General features: G+C 44.0%; 1 long non-coding RNA gene across 1 annotated transcript; it reads right to left on the reverse strand.

Moving 5' to 3' along the window:
• Positions 1-336: 336 nt before the first annotated feature.
• On the reverse strand, positions 337-8,457 carry LOC142030704 (uncharacterized). Its single transcript, XR_012650241.1, has 3 exons — positions 8,287-8,457; positions 3,539-3,727; positions 337-1,361 (listed from the first exon to the last, which is right to left on the reverse strand). It is a non-coding gene; the product is annotated as an uncharacterized LOC142030704 (long non-coding RNA).
• Between the last annotated feature and the right edge of the window lie 12,103 nt (positions 8,458-20,560).

Below are 20,560 nucleotides of genomic sequence, written 5' to 3' on the forward strand. Positions count from 1 at the left end.
GAGATGCATTTGTGCAACAGAATTGCCTGTGGTGGGGGGAGCTGGTGTATTTGGGGGTTCCTCTCTCCCTCCTATTAGGAAAGGAGTACAGATTTCTTTGGCTGATTACAGCTCTGTTCTGGATGGCGATTGTCTAGGAAATTCTCCTTCTTCAGGACTGTATCCCCCTTTCACTTAGAGCCTCTGCTGTTTTACTGCAAAAGCCTGGGAGAGAGCCCATCGATGGCAATTTGGCCGAGCTGCCCGTATCTCTAGGAAAAGGGCAGCCATCAGCAGCTCTGTGAATGCTGAATGTAATCGGAACGGCTACTAGCCAAGCGTGTGGGGGAGGAGGAAAGTATCTGAAGATTTAGGACCAACTGCAAGGTCTGTTCAGGATTCATGCCAAAAAGCAGCTGGACAGGCTGCTAGCTGAAGCCTGTTACACTGCCGTGGTTCATAACCAAGGTAATTGTCTGTGCTTGATTTTACACAGGAGATTTGTGGGCATTAATACTTCCTCCGCACCAGTTGCTCAGCTTATCTGATGCTGTAACATGAGCTTGCCTGCTTTCTCGTTGCTTAAAAGGGCACCGTCAAGGACATTTTCAAAGTATATGCCAAGTTATTTGTGAAACTTTCTCAGGACAGTGAAAATACTGCTTTTCCACAAGGCCAAGTTCTTCTTTGTTTCCTACAGTTACTCTCACCAGTGTGACTCTTCCCACAGTAACTTTCTTTTTGGCATCTTTTATTGGAAAGATGCATTTACCGGGGGAGACTGTTCACTTGACACAAGATAGGTGCCATTAAGAGCAAGCACAGGTTCAAATTTAGGTGAAGGAGGAGGTCAAAGATGCAATGAAGATTTAAAAACAAGTTATTGCTGCTCTACCACACACCATCAACTTTTCCCTTCTACTTCCCCTACTTTTAACTCTTAGTAGCATTAGGTAATATCCTAGTCTGTGGCTGGTTTGCATTTTGTGTTTTGTTGTTGTTTTGTTTTGTTTTTTTGACACAAGCTTTATCTACAGAAATAGGTTTTGGTCAGAATTCAGCAGCACAGCCCTGTCTTCCCTCCCTACTCATTGTTCTGGCTCAACGTTTTGCTCCTGTGTTACTCTGTGTTTGGGCTCAACTTGCCCAGTTTCCAGGGTGGGTTTGCTTTGAATCTGCCCCATCTCAACATCTCAGGAGGGTGTTGTAACAATTTGGATACCAAACACGGAGAGGACAGCCCTGTTGGACAGCTGTGCCAGGATTCCTGCCCTAGGTCTCACCACAGACCTCAGCTGAGTTGCATCACATCTCCAGAAGGTACGTTGTCACCTGAATCCTCTGAGAAGATGGGGCTTAGCTCTTCAACCTTGAAGTCACACCTGTAAGATCAAGAGAAATGTACTTACTAAAATGACAAGCTGTTTAAATAACGTGGTCATGTAGGCACATCTGGGGCAGCTGGAATAAGTATCCTTAACCTTCATCCGTGCTAGTGAGCTGAACGTAGCTCTTGTTGGAGGCCACGGCTGCAGGGAACTGCGTTATGCTCTATCGAAGGACCACAGGGCCAAGTGAGGGTGCTGTGGTTGCTCACACTACATTTTATTTCCTTGTGGCTTGGTGACTCATCTTTCACACTTCCTCATTATCCCATTTACCGACAATACAAAGTACCCTTTTCTAATAGAGAAGCATTTAGAAGCACTGGGTTTTGGTAAACAACATAAAAATGATTCTCGGTAGCCATTAAGAGTTTGGGTTCACAGCTTTTCTGAGGAATGCTTATCTTCATGCAAACACATCTCCTTTCCATAGCCCACTGCTTACACCTGGGACCCAACTGTTAATAGTTTCAGCAGTACCACTGATGTACTTAGTGCTTCTCTAGTCCAACATTCGTGATGGATGGTGAGAATTTGTAATATCTGATTCTTAGTGTCTGAAGATTTCATGCTCAATAAATCTCATGCATTTCTTTTTTCTTATTTGTTTGAGAACAAAACTTCCAATGACTTTTCTGTGATTGCCTTGGTTCATTCTGCTTTAGCTGGCACCTGTTTGCTGATTAGCTCAGCTAAGGAAATTAAGTCCTGCACTGGTCTGGCAGACAGTGCGTATGTTCTTGTGTGCAGGTGGAGAACTAGAAAAACATAGCCTGTTATTGGTAAATGCAATAAAGATGCCAAGGAGTAACTTGCAAGATTTTGCCGGACACATAGATCCAAGCAGGCTATTGCTAAGTGGGTACTGTAGACTAACACAGCTGAGTGGGTGAAAAAGCACATAGAGGATGGTCAAAATCAAAGAAAATACATTTTCATGTAATAAGAAAGGAGAGAACCCTCTGTCTTCTCATATTACAGATACTGTGGTTTGTGATTTTCTTTTTCAAGTTTTTTTTTGATTTTTTTTTTTGTTTGTCTGGTTGTGTTTTTTAAACTAAGCGTGGAATATATTATCCCAGGACATTACTTAAGTGCTTCAGGAGTTAACCATATGGAGACTCACAGCTGCATCCCTCAAGTTTCCTGTGGCATTAAAAACCTTACTGACTAATCAGCACAATAAAAATACATTATCCTTTGTACAGTTTCTTCTGGAGATAGTCTTGGCTTGAAGACACAAAATACAGTCTAAAGCTTCATCCTCACAGGTCTTCTGGGACACAGGGCTCTAAAACTTAGTTCTTTTTGAACAGCAGAAGATGCAAAGCCAGCTCATACTGTCTCCAAAGCAGATCAGCATCTGCATGTCAGCGTGTAAAACAGAACAGCGAAGAACATGAGATCATTAGATCTTGCCAAGGTTTGTCCAGTCAGGCTTCCTGTAATGTGATACTAAATCTAGCAACAGAGGGATACTGGAAAACCTAAGTGCAATTCCTTCACAGGCAATAATATGCCATTATATCTTCTCTAAATGGTTGGTTTCATCAGTACTACTTGATGTTATCTAACTTGATGTTATCTAAATTGTTATCTAATTTGATGTTAACAGGAAAGCTTTGTAGTTGTGTAGGCAAACTCAAGCAATCATTACAATGAAGAAGACTTTCAGCTTCTTCCTTTTTTGCCCCCAGACTGAGCCCCCATTGAGCTAGAATCAGCACAAGGAGACATGACCTCATGCGTAAAAATATGCAGCTTTGGATGACTTTTTTTCATCTATGGCTAATCTATCTATGGCTAATGATGCAACTGCTACCTTCATTTCTTAACAATTTTTGAAGAGCACAGGTACATTTCCCACCATGCAGTTGAGTTCTCTCACCTGTAGGTAAGTAAAGCTACAATGAGAGAAGTCCTAAGAGGACAGCTGGGAGAAAATAAGACAGCTAGCAAACGTTACAGTTGCCTGCATTCAGAAGAGCCTGGGAGAGGTCCACTTAAAAGCAGCATTGAATCCAGTCATTGAATCCACTCCCCTTGGGGATCCGCTTGTTCTGGTGCCACCACCACCAGGCAAGTAACCTATTTCCTGGTTGTCTCAATAGCTGAGACTTTTCTGGACAGATGCGCAAAGTTTTTTTAACATAAGTTAGCAGAGAGTTTTGTACCTTATCAGTCTCTCTGTATTCCTCGTATGTTTTCACGGGGAGCTGGGTTGGTCCCTTTACGTGGGCTGCAGGACAGACTTAGGGTCAGTGCAGTATTTGCTCCTCAAGGTATATCCTTACACATTGTTTGGATTTCCAGTGGGTAAAGTGACAGAGCTTTCCAGCACGGGGATGAAGAAAGAAGAAATCCTGTAGGGAAAAAAAAGCAACAGTTCAGGTATTGTTTCACCATCTAAAACACTGTTTTCTTTTTTGGTGGTAGGGTTAGGAGCATGAAGCAAAGGGCAAGCTCCAGCCTTCCTGAAGTGATTGTATTGCTAACAGTCACCCCTACTTTGGCCTCGTACTTGCCTTTCAAGTGCCTATGTGAGACCAGATGATACCAATAGAGTTTTATTGTTTCAACCATGCTCAACACAAGCTGGCCTTGTCAGTGGATTTGGGCAACACTATAACATTAATTTACTTTTGGGGGGTGGGTAGGGAAGTTGTAAAGAAAGAAGCAAAACTCTCTTTTCCTCCAACAAAACTTACTTTCCAGGAAGTTCAAGGGATTCCACCTTTATTTTTTGCCACAGGAATTAAAAAAAAAAATAAAATGGAGACACAGCCAACAGTTGCTGGCTATACAAATAAAACAGTTCCCTCTTCCACATGTAGTAAGGACTAAACCTATATGCCCTGTATCTCCAGCAGCAGGTAGCTGTCGTGAATCCTTCACCATGGTGCTAGCGATCTCAACTCTTGGAGAAAGACCAAGCACCCAAGCAGAAATATGCCGCGCTCCAAGACAACGCAGCACCATATGACCAGTCCCGTCCGCAGCCTTTTTTCTCTTCAGCCAGCAGCCACCCTCCATACATATACCTCTTCTGCAGGTGGATCACCTAAGGACTGTATCCCTGCCAGGGATTTGAAAAATTATTAATAATAATAGTAAAAAGTACTCCAACTACCCCTTTTAAGGTTTCATTTCTTAGTGAACTGCCAAACCTCCACATCTCAAACCTCTGAGAAAGCAAATCTCACTCTGCTCTGAATTCAGCCAAGTTTAATGGTATTACTTTCTATTAACCCCTGCTAGACTTACACTGCCTCATAAAGACTTTGCTAGAGACCAGTATTCTCACTTACTCCCTTCTTCCCTCCTTGCAACCAACCTGCTCTGTCACCCAACCCGGCACCGATGACATAAAGCTTTTGATTTTTAACTCCTCCCTTGCAGCCTGATATTTTTCTCAGATGTTATCCTGATATCTGGTAGTGGTAATCTGTTCTCTCCTGGCTCATAGGATGTTTCACATCCCATGACAGTGGGGTACCCAGGTAGTAGCTCAGAGCTAGTATGGAGACAGGCACTGCTTGCTTTCCCCTTCTGTTTCCTTAGCAGGAATCAAACTTCTAGATAATGATGCATGCCTTGGTCTGGTCAGCACAGGACAGAGAGGTGGTAATTTGAGGGCTGCAGTGTTAGTAAGTTCCTTGGATATCTTTTGGGAAGTCATCCCAAAATTTTCTGAAAGAAGCAGAATCTGGATTTTCTGAAGATACCCATCTCTGTTAGAAATTAGTATAATGATCTACTACTATATGTTTGTAAGTACTAGCTGAGCATAAATAGTTGTATGTGTTTGGTGCTTTACCATTAAATAATAGGAGCTTGCTGCCATCTGTGTCATATTTGTAACCTTAGCTTCTTTTAATCCCAAAAGAGAACTAAGCATTACCAAGTAAGTAAACAAGCGTTACAAGAAATGGAAGAAAGAGAGAAATGACAGCCATCCTGACAATCACAAAACAAAAAGTGACATGCCAGAAATGTCAGTTATCATAATGTCCTTAAGCAACCATCCTAAACAGACAAGTAGGATTTTTTATCAGGCTGCTGTCTCAGATAAAGCATTGGCAGGATCTGAAAGGCTGGTTTATGTGTCTCTGCTTTTTAGTTTCAATACATATGTTTTTTGAGACTGTACATTTTGTCATTCCTTGAAGCATCCATATTCTAAATGTAAACAATGAGTAATGAGCTAGGGGTTTACTCCAACACTTCCCATAGCTGTGAATTAAAGGTTTGGATCTCTGTGCAAAATTTGTTGCTCACACGCCTAAATATATTACTCTGGCTCAAGCGCAAATCAAGTACACCAGTGCTGTAAACCAGGCAAGAGCATTACCAAAGCCCAGGGCTCAAACATGAGCAAGCTCCTGCAGTGTAATGAGTTACTTACTGAGCATCAGTGGGGCCAGATGCTCTCGGCCTGTCACATATTTGAGGAAATATGTGTTCATTTAAATGTCAGCAAAAAAAGATTTAAGATAATGCATTTTTGCCGTGTGTTTGTGAGGGTCTAGAAATATGCATGTGGTCGAACACCCAGCCTTGACGAACACACAGTAACACTCCAAGCAACAGTAACTTGATTATCTCTCCCAACCCTGGAGTGAACCGCAGCAGTCGCTTCAGATTAGAATTGAGCGAGAGGCACAAGGCTGTCAGAGAGGGTGTAAATCTAACTTGTTAAATTGCAAGTGAGATCAAGTGAGAAACAATATTTTACTGAGGATTTACTTTATGGAGTCACAGCGTCAGCACTTTACTAAAGAAAAGCCTATTGTGTCTGAGGGAGACCTGAGCATTTCCTAGCGCACATTTAGTCAGTAAAAAATATTCTGTGCCTGGCTCACTCTAGGCTGTTCCCCTGACCGCACACTGGGCTGGTCAGTATTTTTCTAACGCACCGAGAAAGAGAAGTAAGGTCTTCTCTAAGTTCCCTGAATCGTACCAACCAGCGGATTCACTTGTCGGTGGCCTGCTGCATGTTCCCCATCAGGAGCTAAGTCACTCTGCAACCCTGGATCAGCAAGAAGTGAAGGAGGGTGGCCGCAATCCAAGACAGTGCTCCTGGGTCTGCTTGCTCAAGGTCAGGGAGCTATTTGGACGCTGGAAGTATGTGCCTTGCTGTATTTAGCACATTGTGGGTTGGAACACCATGATAACATGATAAGAAAAGAAAAAATCATAATGTAGGAAAAAATCACTCATGATGTAGGATTGCCAGGTTGGACTTGGACTACCTAGATCTAGTGGACATTTCCAAATCTCTGGAAATAACGCTATGAAAGTTTTAATTGGTGTCAGCACTAGGAAACTCTGTACGTATTTCATACATTCATACCCATTTCCCTTAAAAAAACAACAACACTATTAGCAGTTCCCTCACCCATAACACAGACACCACAACATCTGTCTGACTCTGGGCAGTGCAGATAGCCCCTTTGTTCAGGCAGCGTTGCCAGAAGATAAGAAGCCAACCAGATAAATATAAACCACCTGCGAGCTACAAAGCCCTGTGAAAAAACTGATAAAACAAGCTGCCAACCTGTATAGGCAACCCAACTTCTTCCATAAGACCTCTAACTTTAACTCACTTCAAAACACCTTGTTGAGTGAATTAAGCTTCTTCCAAAGACCAGCCCCAATGGAAGGAAACATGATTGCGTGGGTCAGAGCGGAGCAGTAGCTCCAAGGACAAGAAGCTGTTGCACCAGCCCTCGAAAAGATGATCTGGGTGGGTATGGTGTTTTTCTTCACTCCCTGGACAGTGGTACTTATAAAACCTATATACATTTTTTTTTTTTTTTGCATACAGAACACTTTTAGGATACATGTAAATCCAGTGCATGCCGTTACAGCCTAAAGTTACCATAGCTGTCTCAGTTCGTGGCCACTGGGTGTCACTACTGATCCATTTCAGAGGACCAGCAGATTTCTGAGAGCAAACCAAAACCCCTCCTAATTTGGAGAAAATGAAATATTATTTTACTTATTATTATTGTTTATGAGAACTTGTCAGCTCGTTTTCCTAAGTCACCATAGCATGCCTGTCACCTTGTCTGTAACTGCGAAGGAGCACAACGCACAGACTGTTTTCTTGCATTGCCAGACAACTTCTCCTCACAAGGGAAGGGACCTCGGTCGGGATCCAGGGGAAGAAACAGCAGCTTTTAGAGTGATGACACCATGTCAAGGCCAGTGTGGAGCAGGAGAACCTCCGTGCAGCCTGGGCTCATGAGCTGGGGGACCCCAGAAGGCAGGCAGATGTGGGTGCTGGGACCCCAGGAGGCAGGCAGGCGTGGGTGCTGGGACCCTGCTCCATGCTTTCCTAGGGCTGGTGCTAAGAGCCAGCTCATCACCACCCTCTTTCCCTGCCTCTTCTATGGAAACAGTGCAGATCTGCTTATTTTCTTGGGGATAAAAGACTGATCCCATGTATTATAAATTTTAAAAAGAAGTAGAGACAAAGGTCACTAAAGTGCCAGGTGACTAAAGATGGGTTCTCTATAGATGCATCCCACTGTTTTGGACACTTGCATAGATGTCGGGTGAGAGGTGGATCTGCTTCTAAAGCCTTGCAATAAAGGAGGTAGCAGAGATGAGAGGACAGAAAGATTCTTTTCTGTGATATCTTTGCCCTGCTCTGCCGGCGTCCCCACAGACAAGAGGGGAGGCAATCTGATAGCGACAGATGAAATGGGGCACTGGGGAGGGAAGAGAAGATGACATCAGGATTTGGATGAGAGACTGGCGTTTTATGGCAGGGAAAGGGAAGTTAAGGAGATTCTGGAATAATCACATAGAAAACATCATGAAACCAGGAATCAGCCTTGCTTGCCTGAGACCTCCGGGCAGATTATATACATTTACACACTCAATTCAGGGCTCTGCAGGGTCTGACAGCACTTACCAGCCTGACCGGTGGAGTGCTCTGCTGAGCGCTCTGACAGTCCACCCTGCACTGCCTGAGTCCCACCTCATGCCAAGGTTGCTCAGCACTTCCCAGGAGAAGGTCCTATTTCCCATTCCGTATAGCTTCGCTAAACTTTCATCATTCAAGCTGAAAATTTCTGTTAGATTTTCTGCCTCAAGCTGAAAAACAAGGGCATAAAACTATTAATCTATTTTTAAGAAAGAAAATTGAAAGAGAAATCATATATACTCAGTAGAGACTTCTAGAGATTAGTAATTGGACTCTTCCAAGCTTTATCCCCTTTAGGCAGGCAGGGGTCCCCGAGCCATTTAAAGACTGGGTGACAGCCTGGGAGGAGAAAGGAGAACAGGACCAGACAGCTACAGGGTTGGAGAGTTGATTTTACGCACAAGGTGGAATTAAGTTGTTCCAGGCAACCCAAAATTACTGCCTTTGAGCTGCTCCTTGCCACCTTGAAGTGTTTTGAATGTCATTTTTGGAGTGGGTATCTTCCCCTCGTAAACCAGTCTGTGGTGGGGTGTTGTTCAGGGTGGTTTGGGTATTTTCAAAAGCAGAGGACTTCCGAGCTCCCGAGCTCCATTAGAGGCTCTCAAGGAGCAGAGCATGGCCTTAGAGCCTCACCCACGCCAGGAGCTTGGTCCGGTGTGGATTACATCAGCGTGATGAACTCCTTGCAGTGACATAGCCAGATAAAGATAGCAGTGACTAACACCCAGTTATCTAACGGAGCTGTGGATCTAACGGGACTGAGCTGGGGCTTTCCCAGTCACCAGGCTCTGCAAACAGCCTACCAGCCCACTGAGCTCATCGGAAACCAGAGAAACCCGTCTGATTTCTGCTGGGAGGTTCGTTTTGACTTAATCAGTCTGGCATTTTGCCAGCGTAAAAATTTCCCCTCTGAAATTTCCAACCCATTTCAGTGAGAGCTAAAGGATAACCCAAGGAGGTCTTCTGCAGAGCTCCTCTTTCCCCACATGTGGAGCCATATTAATGCCATGGGGAAATGGCATTATATGCAGAGCTGTATTAACGTCATGGGAAATGAAAGAAGTACTTACATGTAACAGCAGAGAGGGTACTTCGCTTAACCAGCTGACTTTGGTCAGAAAAAGAAGCAGCAATACCATGCACATGGGAGCCGTCTTTTTCCTCTGCTAGTGGAAAAGCTACTTTCTTTTTTGAGACAGGGTGTCCAGTGAAGTACAGCTCACTTTGCCAGTGTGGCTGGGAGTTTGGCTGGAGGGAAGAAGAAAAGCAAAAAAAAAAAAAAAACAACCAAAAAACCCAACCAGAAGAAACCAAACCAAAGTTTTGACCAAACTATTTTGGCCAAAATTCCTCCATCCTTCCAGACCCTGGATTTCTTTACACAACCTGGGAGAGCCAGGCAGGCAGCAAATCTCAGATGTTGCACCTCAGTCCCAATACATTGCAATGCCTGTAGGATTAAAAGCCTTTGAATACAGAAATAAACAAACAAGGTGAATGGATATTTGGAACCAAAGTCAGCGACCTTTACACCATGCCAGTACCTCTTTCAACTCCATGAGTAGTCCCATTGGTTTCAGTAGGATTACTCACAGAGTAAGGATCCGCTCAGCCCGAGGGAGGGAACCTGATCCCTTGTTTTCAGCTGAAGATGTAAACTTTGGGGCAAGGATCATTTCGATTTTGCAGAGGCCCAGTTTGGCTCTCACTAAAGCCAGGGGAAAAGGTGACCATTCTGTAAAAGAGCATATTGCAGGAAAGCCTTTTATCAGTCCAAACCAGGAGATTGAATATCAAATTTAAATCATCTTTTCATCAGCTTCATTTCACAATCACACTGTATATCAAGCTAGTAAAGTTGAGTTTTCCTAACAAGAAAGCAAAGAGGGAAGGAGCTGGCCAGAGCTTTCCGAGACACATTGGCAGAATCATTCTTTCCCCACTCCATCACCTGGCAGATGACTCCTCGGATGCCTCAGCACCAACCGCATGCTTTCTCCCTCCTTTCCTGGAAGTGTTGCTTTGTCCTGTGGAAACTCAGATACGTATGATAATATGTAAGGAGTTCTCACCAGCTCTTTTTATGAGCGTTATGAAAGATGTCAGATGATTATCTGAGGCCTTCCCACCAAACCCACAGCTTCAGAGGGATGCATGAGGCTGGCAAGATAGGGAAATCCTGTGGCCAAAAGCGTTTGGAGTGAGCAGTTTCTCCTCCCACTTGCAGAGACCACACTTAAATATTTGTGGTATCATAAATATGCTCTTTAGTGTGTGCACTAATAGAACTCTGGAACACATCTGGGTTTGGTGGCTCTGGACCCTCGGGCTTGTGCAAGGCAAGGTAAGAAGTGTCCAGTGTGTGTGTGTGTGTGTGTGTGTGCTGGGGGTGTTGGGTGGGTGTCTACCAGGCTCGGTGCCGTTCTGTTTGACCCCATCCTGGTACTAATGCAACCGCCACCTCTACAGCTATGGGAAGGTGAAAATAACAGTTTTCTATCACTAACCTGGATGACTATACCTTAGATATTACATATAGAGAGGAAAAGTTACTACCATAAGGAGAAAACTTAGCAAAACAGACCTCTGGTGCCTTATAGGTTATGTAGCCACTTACTCATGCATGAAATGGATATAAGATATTCTCAAATTTGATTGTACAAACATAGCTGATAATGCCCTGCTTTCCCTCAATACAGTGATTTTATGCTAAAGGGTGTCACTTGTATAACAGGGTGCTAAAGCCTCGATCTGAAGTCTTAATTCCCTTCTTCAGGCATATTAAAACTCCTCCTTGGGGAGGAGAACTTCTCTTTTCCCCCATGCCCTTGCTCTCCCATGCTGCTCATGGCTTCAGAGAAGCCTCTTCAGTCTCAGAAGCTGAGGTCCTTCCTAAGAAAAGCAAAGTTAAAGACATGCTATAGGCTTTACTTGTAGAGGTTCGATGTAACAAGACAGCATTCCCTCGGGGAGAGGGATTGAGGTTGATTTTAATGATTTCCTTCATGTCGAAAGGAAAGTTTAAATAGATTTCTGTGCCCTGAATGTGAGAGCAGAAGAAGTGATTTCTGTTTAAGTAGGTGTTAGGAGGTAGGAAAGAGCGTTGTAATAACAACCTGTCTCATAAGCCAGGGAAGCGAGATGTTGAATCTGTACCCAAACAAAGAGTGAACCTGAGTCACAAGAACACTTTGTATTTATAGGGCAGCTTTCATCGGAGAATTTCAGAGTGTTTTACCAACCCAGAGAGCCAGGGGTAAACATACGAACTTACACCGAGCCCGGCTTTCCTCGGTGATGTCACGGAGCCAAACAGTTAAGGAGCACAGAGCCAGGGGCTGTTTCAGTATGAGTAAGAGGACAGAATTTGGCCCCACATGCTTAACTTTCACATCTCTTTTCCCTCATAAAGTAAGCTTTCGTTCCACTTTATAGATGGGTAACTGATGCACAGAGATCCTGGGGAGTTTGTCCAAAGTCACAAGTTGAGGAAGTTAATGAAAAAGGACCCAAGAGTTTTGACTTTGTGCTCTAACCCCAAGAAAAACTTAATTTGGCACTAGCAGCTGCTTGATCTTTAGGGCTTCTGCATGAACAGGGAGTAGTTTGCTTAATGAAATAATATCCCAGGCACATATGAAGAGCAATTACTTGCTCTCATATAAACTCTCATGTATTCATCTAGAAAAAATGCTCATGACTCAGTCATCTGGGATGGTTCAAGCTACTCACCCTCCAGCATGAGGCGTAGGCATTACAGTGGTGAAGTTAAAAAGGAAGACACATGACCTCAATTACTCACAAGGAGTCAAATTATGATCTCAGATACAGTGGTATAAATCCAGAGTCATTCCCCCCTGAAGTAATTGGCATCATACTGCATTTCTTTAACATAGGGGAAATCAGAATGCAGTCTATAATCTCAGTATGTCTGTAGAGCTTTATTCAGAAAGAGGCTATGCTCTCCAGCAATGAATGTTAGCGATGGAGAAAAATAAGGCTGGAAAATGTACAAGGCAGAAAAACGTGCCAAGCTTCCCTGTAGCAAGAGCAACAAATTATTACCTAGTTTTAACAGTGTACTTAATACTGATTTCACTTTTTTATCAGGTTTTCTCCCTTTTTTTATGAACGATATAAATTAACTGAGATACAGAAAGACTTCATAAAGGCCTGTCCAGTTGAACTATATCTTTAATTCCTCATTTTTGCTCTGGATATCATAAATGATAAAGAAGGAAGGGTTTAGCTGTTAAGAAAGGAGAAGAAAATTATGAATTTACTTACAAATTTACAGATGGAGTGTGAGTACAAACACAGATCTAGAATTAGGGACATTGCAAATTCAGAGACAAGAATGATTAATGTAACAGCCACAATGAACTGTTCCGGTGGGACACCCAAAATTGTATGAAACTGTTTCCATCAGTGCCGAACAAAGGACCTGTGGCTTGAAGAGCAGGGACACTGGATTCAGCACAGCAGGAGACCACATAGCAAAATATTATAAATAGACCCTTCATTTATAGTTTCTGAACGTTCGATGACTGTGATGTTCTCAACCTTGTGGTTCTAGTAACTTGGAACTGATAGATGAGGACATTGCCCCTTTGGGACTACGGAAAACCTGGCAGAAATGAAAAGGGAAAGGATTCAGTTTGACTAGAGGAAACACATTACAGGCATCTAACAAGGCTCCAGCACATCAGGCAACCCAGAGTCTTTACAAATATGTATGTTTTTAACATTTTCTAAGCCTTCAGAAGCAGTGTAAACACATATTAAATTATATTCTAAGCCAGTCATACCAGCAGCATACAGGGGGACACCCGGGGCACCTTCCTTAAAAATTCTGGGTGTGCAGGAGGACTGCCGGGGTACCACAGAGCATCCTGCCTGCTCCTGCTGCCGGCACCAGAAGCAGCACAACATACGACTCCAATGCGTGTAGCAGTACTTTATGGGCATATATCACAATTTCTGGCTTGTCTTCCAGCTGTTACTCAATTCAGATTCCTTCCTGAAAAATCCTGGCACATACATCTTGTTGATATAATTTCTAAGTACGCAGAAGACATGCATGGGCACAAGTAAAGCTACAGATCTTGTAGACGTAGGAAAGTGATACCTGTATTACATGCGTGAATGCAAAGTAGGTATATTTAAATATGCATGAAATGTAGATGTTTTTGAAATATGTGACAGCATATGTGTACTGCAGTGCAACGCAGGGTCCAGGGGTATCATTAGGAGACACTTGAGTGAAGGTGATGAAGAAACTGTTTGCGCTGGCACCGCTGAAATACTGCAGCCTTCTGCCTCTTTGCAGAGAGAGGCGTTGTAACAACTTGAAATGGTTTTGTGACAGATCCAAGAATAGTAAGCCTTTCCCAGCACCAAGTACAGTTGAAATGACAGTTTGCAGTCACTTGCTGTGTGTAATTAACGGCGCTCCGCGTCTGCATCAGTCAAGGCTTCTGCTGTGGAACTTCCACATATCTGGTAACCCTGACAGAGAAGGAGAATAGATGAAGTAGCACCCAAATAGCACCCAGCACAGTGTAGCTGAGTGTGGCCAGCTGCTCTGTGATGTTTCAGAACCACAGCTGTGTCCCGGTCTGGTTTGGGCACTGTGTATATGCAAAAATGTAGACAAAAAACCTAAGTACTTTAGGTAAGTATCCTGTGTTACTATAAGTAATGAGTCTTTTTGAAGCCTAGACTGCATACAGTTTTATACCATTTCAGTTCAGGGGTGATTTTTTACTGAAATAGTACACCAGCCCATCCCTGTACATCTGCTGTGCGTGCAATGTTATCAGCAGCGAAGGTGCTGTACACCAGAGCAGCATACGCCAACCTCCCACGAAAAGCTCATCTTCCCTCTGGAGAAGCAGTTCTGCTTTTCTGATGGAGAGACAGTTAAAACAGTACGCCTTGGTAGTGCAAACAGATTAATAATTGGGAAGTTTCACGGGAGATTCTCCTTAAGCCTGGCCCTGTTGCCGTGAACCTGTTACGGTGCTGATTGTGCAGCTGAGAAAGCAGCGTGCGGCGTGTACACGGCGGTGTTAATATCGCTGGGAAACCTCCATGGGCTCCTCAGAGCAGCCTCAGGTAGGTGGGAGGTTGCCATCAAGATGATTACCTCCGTCTGGATCTGCTATGAATGAAATGAGAAGGAATTGAAGAATGACATCAAGCATTCCTACTTCAAAAATCCTGGGTGTGAGGGTGCAAGGTGGGTAAGACGCAGGTCACGACTGAGGGACGGCGCTGATCTCTGATCCTGTTACCGAGAAGCTGCCCCACGAGACTCGCGTGTCGCACCACTTGGTGGCCGTGGGCATCCCTGGAGGGGCACGGGTGGCGTGGGGCTGGTCACAGGGTGGGCATGGGGCTGAGCGTATGGGGTGAGGTAGGAAAAGCGGGTGCATGTTGCTAACCTGCTGCTTGGTTAGATGAACGCTTGTGGGCACAGCTTCTCAGCTGCCCCTCAAAGTGCTTTTCTTCTTCTGGCCTGGGACCCCGATGGGAAGTGATCTTTGGTCCTTTGGCTAATCAGCAGCATCTCTGAGCCAGGGAGAGGCGGCAGGACGCGTGGCACATTCACGAGATGAAAGCGACTGTGAGGTGGGAACATCTAAAGGACCCTGAGAAATGAAAAAGTACCCCGTGAACACCGAGAGCTTGCTGAGAGTTGTGGCTTTGCAGCTGGGAGAAAGTCAGGCAATATAGGAGAGTGTTCACAAACAGGGGAGGTTCTGGTCTTTGAGAAGCTTTAAGGAAAGGGGTTCTAGCTAGTGTGGCAGGAAAAGGCAGCATCATCTCTGGAGTGACACATCTACCTCTCTTACTTTTGCTTAGGGAGCTTGAGTGTCCTCATCATAGACACCATCCCCTAGAGGCTCTGGTGGGAGCACAGGGCTGCTTTCCAGCAGCACCATCCCAGGCCCTGGCCAGGACTGAGTGTGCAAGGGTATATTCTGGGAAAGTGAAATCCCTAAAATTGCATAAAGATTGCTCTGCAGCCCTATTTTCAAAAGCCTTGGTATTGGTCTAACTCCTCTCCATCTGAAAGCTATCTGAAACACTTTGGTGAGAGTTGTAGGGCTGTGGCAGAGCACCTTGAACTGCATTTTCCTCATACTCCGTGAATAAAGAAATGCTTAATTGGGTATTTATTTAATGTGCCAGAGCCAACAGGTGTAGGTAATTTGGAACTGCCGAGAACAAATCACCACGTGTAATGTTAAGACAGTTACTCCAGGGAGGAGAGAGGGAGGGGGAAAATGCCATATATTAGCATAACTATCTCCTCACACATCCTCTCTCATCTTTGCATAATATCCCCGTCCTGTGGGCCCCTGCCAGCAAAATAACACAATGATCCCAGCCCTGTGGGCCTATTATTATTGATTTATAAAATACTTACGGCTAGTTGTGTTAAATGTGTCCTTCTATTGCGAGAAAGAATTACTGGGCATACAGTGGTGTAAGACTGTGGTATCGTTATTATGCTGTATGAGTTACACATAAAGGCATCTTCAAAATGTCTTTTTTTAGGCATTTCAACCACTTTATGGAAACCCATCTGGAAATAAATGTAGCTGGCCTAATGTATGTAATGAATTTAATGTGCCGTTCTTCCACATTAAGGAAAAATCTAATAGGATGATTGAGTGGGGCCAAACTTCTCCAGGAAATTCCTTTATAATACATGATTGAATTATTGTTTTTCTATTAGGGCAGCCAAAACATTCAGTGTCCTCGACAATACAGGATGTGTGCCGTAACTTTTTTGCCACTAAGCTAGGCATACTGTATCTGGACATGTGCCCAGCTATTTGAGTATTTCCATTTGAATGATTTATTTATTTTCCAAAGAAAGACTACATAAGTTATACAGAACTCGGCAAATTTCCTTCAGTTCAGACGACAGAACTAGATGCCTGGCTGCCAAATGAATGAAATCTAAGGAATCCAGAGGCATTTACAGCAAAGCTGAGATTTTCCTAATGGATGCCTAAAAGTTATGCTCATGAAACTCCTAAACCTTTTCTCAATAGAAACAGGGCACCTAACTCCCTTTGCAAATCCTCATCTCAAGTCTGCATTCAAGCCCCTAAGTATCCTGATTTTCAAAAATGTTCCCCTTCCAGCTGCAACCGTGTAAGCTAGGAGAAGCTGCTGAAAGTAGCACATGTGAAAATTGGATTGTTTATTTATAAGCCTAAATATGATCCTAGGAGCATAACTTCAAATGTGTTTTAAAACCTAGGACCAGTACTTTTACCCATTTAAGTTCCACAGAACAACATGTTTTACAAACTTCTCACTAAAGATATGAAGCTACGAGTGCACTGATGTAACATAAACACACCAAGAAATTGATATAAGATATTCTGAGCTGGTAGTTCAAGCTCCCTCCTGCCTTCCCCCCCAAAAGCCGTTGCTGTTGTGATACACAGGTGGAGGAAAGCAAATAATTTGAATAGTTTTTTTGGAAAGACATGTGTTTGAGACATCTACCTGCACTCCCAGGGGTTACAGCTATAAAATGTATATAATTACTACTGCACATAATGAGAATATGCTAGTGACTTTGAGATATCCTGGAAACCCATACGTGAGCAAGTATATGGCTACATACAAGAGGAGATGAGGAGGAGAACTCTGGATTTTTCAAACCGTAGCTTGGGAAAACGTGGTGTGTATTAGTGTAGCCTCCTAACCTTGTCTACAAGATCTCATGGCTCATTTCCTGCAGCAGTAGAGCCTCTTCCCTTCTGTCTTCTTAATAGGGGAGGGCAATTACTTTTCTTCTGTGAATAAAATATTTGCCCCTCTCAAAAGTAGTCCCAGGTCAAATTAGTCATAGAGTTGCAGCTGGAAACTGTTTTTGGCCTAGGTTTACAACACCGCAAAGAATATCCAGGTACTTTACCAAATATTTAAGGCACTCGGCCAAGGTGTGGGAGATGCGGGTTCAGATCTCTCTGGGGAAGTAGATTTGAATCCACGCCCTGGGAGGTAACTATCGTCAGCATCTTGCTGTATAGGGAATGAAGGGGGGAGAGAGAATGATTCAAGCAAGCTGAGGTTTGACCAGCTACTTGTCTCACTTGAGCTGTGCGGCCTCCCGCAGCTCCCGAGCTGCAGGGGAGCAGGGATGGGGAACTGAACCAAGCAGGAGGCTGGGTTTGACCTCGCAGGCTAAACCAGACCACTTTTACGTTCAACCATCATCTGTTTCAGCCATGCCGAGGCGAGGTTGGGCACACCTTCCCCCTGTCCCTCTCCCAGAGAAACCGGTGTTTGATTTCCTATTAATCCTCCTTAAACTGAAACTCAGAGGTTATCTACCACCGAGCCAGGATCCTTACTCATCCTGGCAGAGATCAGGCTCTGACCTCTGGGACATCAAATAAAAGCAAAGAGCAGGGTAATATTTATTGGCTTTATTAATAACACAAAGTGAAAGACACCCAAGTGGGTAAAACTGGAGTGGCTCTGTACCTGCTCTGTGCACAGAAAAGACTTGACCTCTTCTTGTGATAACATTTCATTACATGTGCCCCGCAGTCTTGCTCAAGTTTATCTCGAGTCAAACAGCTCACCAGGTTATCCCATACTTTTTGTGCAGGATCCTGAAGCCAGCTGAGTGTTTATCATCCTTGAGGAATCTAGCCCATAGAGGTTTGATTAATTTTTTTCATACACACATAAACAAATTCAAGATGTTCTTGTTCAGCCAGAGGATAAAGGTTTCTCCTGCTATCTCAGTTCTCCATCAGAAAAACGGTCAGTCCCAATGTGCCAAGATTCTCCCAAAGGCATAATTGCCATCATCTGCATTTACTAAGGCAGGCTTACAGGCATCCTGAAAAACAAGGATGATGTCCTTTCCCAGCATGAACTCTGAAGTCTGGGTAGTCCCAGGCTTGAACTGCTTCTTAAGCGTACCTACAGCCAGGACACCTCTCGGATAAAACCAGAAGATCCCATCCACATTGCAGAAGTAACACTGGTCAGCTTCAATCAGTGGCTGAACCTCTCAAGAGCAGAAACGTTAAATCCGTGATTCCTATTTGGACAAGTACAGAGCATGACCTGAACCCCCTTGGTTCACTCAGAGTCTTCACTTTCCCTCCTAAGTTGCCAAATCACGTTGTCAGACACTGCATAAACTGCTGATGTGGTTTTGCACTGTTAGTGCCGTGTGTGGGTGGATGCTAAAAAGAGTCGTTATCGTTAGTGAATCCTCATTTGCTATAAAAAAAGCACTACAGCCTCGTTAAACCTCATCAGAGGATCGAGCCATATACATCCACGCAGAGTTCCCCGGGGTGCCCCGGACCCACCTCCCTTCCTCCGAGGCAGAGGGCAGGCTCTTTGTCCAGCACAAATCCAACCAAACTAACAGCCTCTAAGTGATTTCACTGATCTTAACTGAAGAAAAGATTATTCAGTCTAGGATTCAAAGAAGTGAAAAATTTCCACCCTTCCGCCCTTCCCTGCCAAACCCCAAATATTTAAACTGAATGCAACTGCAACTGGACAAAAAAAAAAAAAAAACACAAAACCTGAATATTTTGATTATCTGGGATCTCAGCCTTGTTACTGAGAAATCAGGTTACGGTAGGTGGGAAAGAAAGTACATCCTAGAAAATCCTTGATCCCAGTGCTACAGCCTTGCCCTTATGTCAGTGTCCTAACAGGATATGAGGTCATCACCTGAGGATGAAAGGCTTTTCTGCCCAACTCTTTTTTAATTCTTTGTGGGAGCAGGAGGTGCCTGCCTATACAGTCTACTATAGCCCGCCTATACAGTCTAGTATAGCCTGCCTATACTCTCACCTCATTTATGGTCTAATCATCAGCACAGCTGTATTTCAAACTGACAGCATGTGCATCCAGGTTCAGGATCTCTGCTCTTTTCTTTCTTTTTTTTTTTTCTTCTAATTTGCATGCATGCACATCCACACTTCAAATATACCCAATTATATCAGGTTTTGAAATTCCTCCCATCATGTGCTATCACAGAGAAATGTGCAAACTAGAATTCTTGTTTCTGAAAGCCTGGAGCTTGTCAAAGCACTCCTCTGTACAACTTTCTACTGACATGTTTTCATGTTCACAAAATGAAATGCCAGAATTTGGGAAAGATTTGAACATCTTTCCAGAGCAGTCTGGGGAAGGAGCTTGTTCACCAATTGCTACAGCTATACGATGTTAATAAATGTCATTATTAATATATTTCCTTTATTAAGCAAAATAATATGGATTCTTCCCTCATAAATTTTTACAGTAACTCCTCCCTGCACAATGCTCTAGCTGACGAGGATTGTAGGTCTAATTATTGGAACATGTGCTTTAATGTGTTTTAATGTCATGTTTTCCTTTAATTGTATTATATCGTAAGCCTGCTCTAGAAATAACACTATTAAAGTTTCCTTTCAAAACAAAGATCAATCAAAGAGACAAGTAATTATTTCATTATCCTTAAGAAGCTCATAACATAATGAAAGGAATGTTAAAAATAAACTAAATGGGTGTACTTGATTGAAAGAATAGATCAGTCCTAGCGACTTTTCTCACAGAGTAAAAAATTATCCAGGATTAAGTTTTCACAGCTTTGAGTATATTACGGATTCTCTGTTTCTAATAATTAAATAGGGAAGCCTTTCTCCAATAACAAACTAAGAATGAAATTAGCAACAGTTGTATCTGAATAGAAGCAAACGCTCGGGATTAAAAGCCAAAACTGCCGTTCTGCAGAGCAGGCGGCGTTAGATGATGTTTGGGTTGACCGAGTCCTCTCCAGCCTGGCCTGGAGGACCCTCCACGTGTGACATCTTGCCCTGCTGTGCCGGGGATGCCATCCCTGCCATCCCTGCCATCCCTGCCATCCCTGCCATCCCTGCCATCCCGGCGGGTCCTGGGCAGCCTCAGCCCCGCGGCTCAACCGTGGGCCAAGCAGTGCGACCTGAGGCTGCGTTCGGTTCCTACCCGCAGGTCTCTGGTCTTTGGTCACCTTCAGCACGGCTCGGGAGGGAGCCTGAGGTGCCACGCAAGGGGAGGCTGCGGTGGAAGAAGCCCTGCTGGCGTGGCTGCCCCGCGGCCGTGCGGCCGGGGAAGGAGGAAGGGGCCCCGCCACCAGTCTGGGGATACTGGTGTCTCCAGATACCCCAACAGTGGATGTGGTCCTCCCTGTCCTGCAGGACACGACGGCTGTTTCTTTTGACGAGGGAGGGAGGGA

Source organism: Buteo buteo, chromosome 4, assembly GCF_964188355.1.
Source record: "Buteo buteo chromosome 4, bButBut1.hap1.1, whole genome shotgun sequence".
NCBI lineage: Eukaryota > Metazoa > Chordata > Aves > Accipitriformes > Accipitridae > Buteo > Buteo buteo.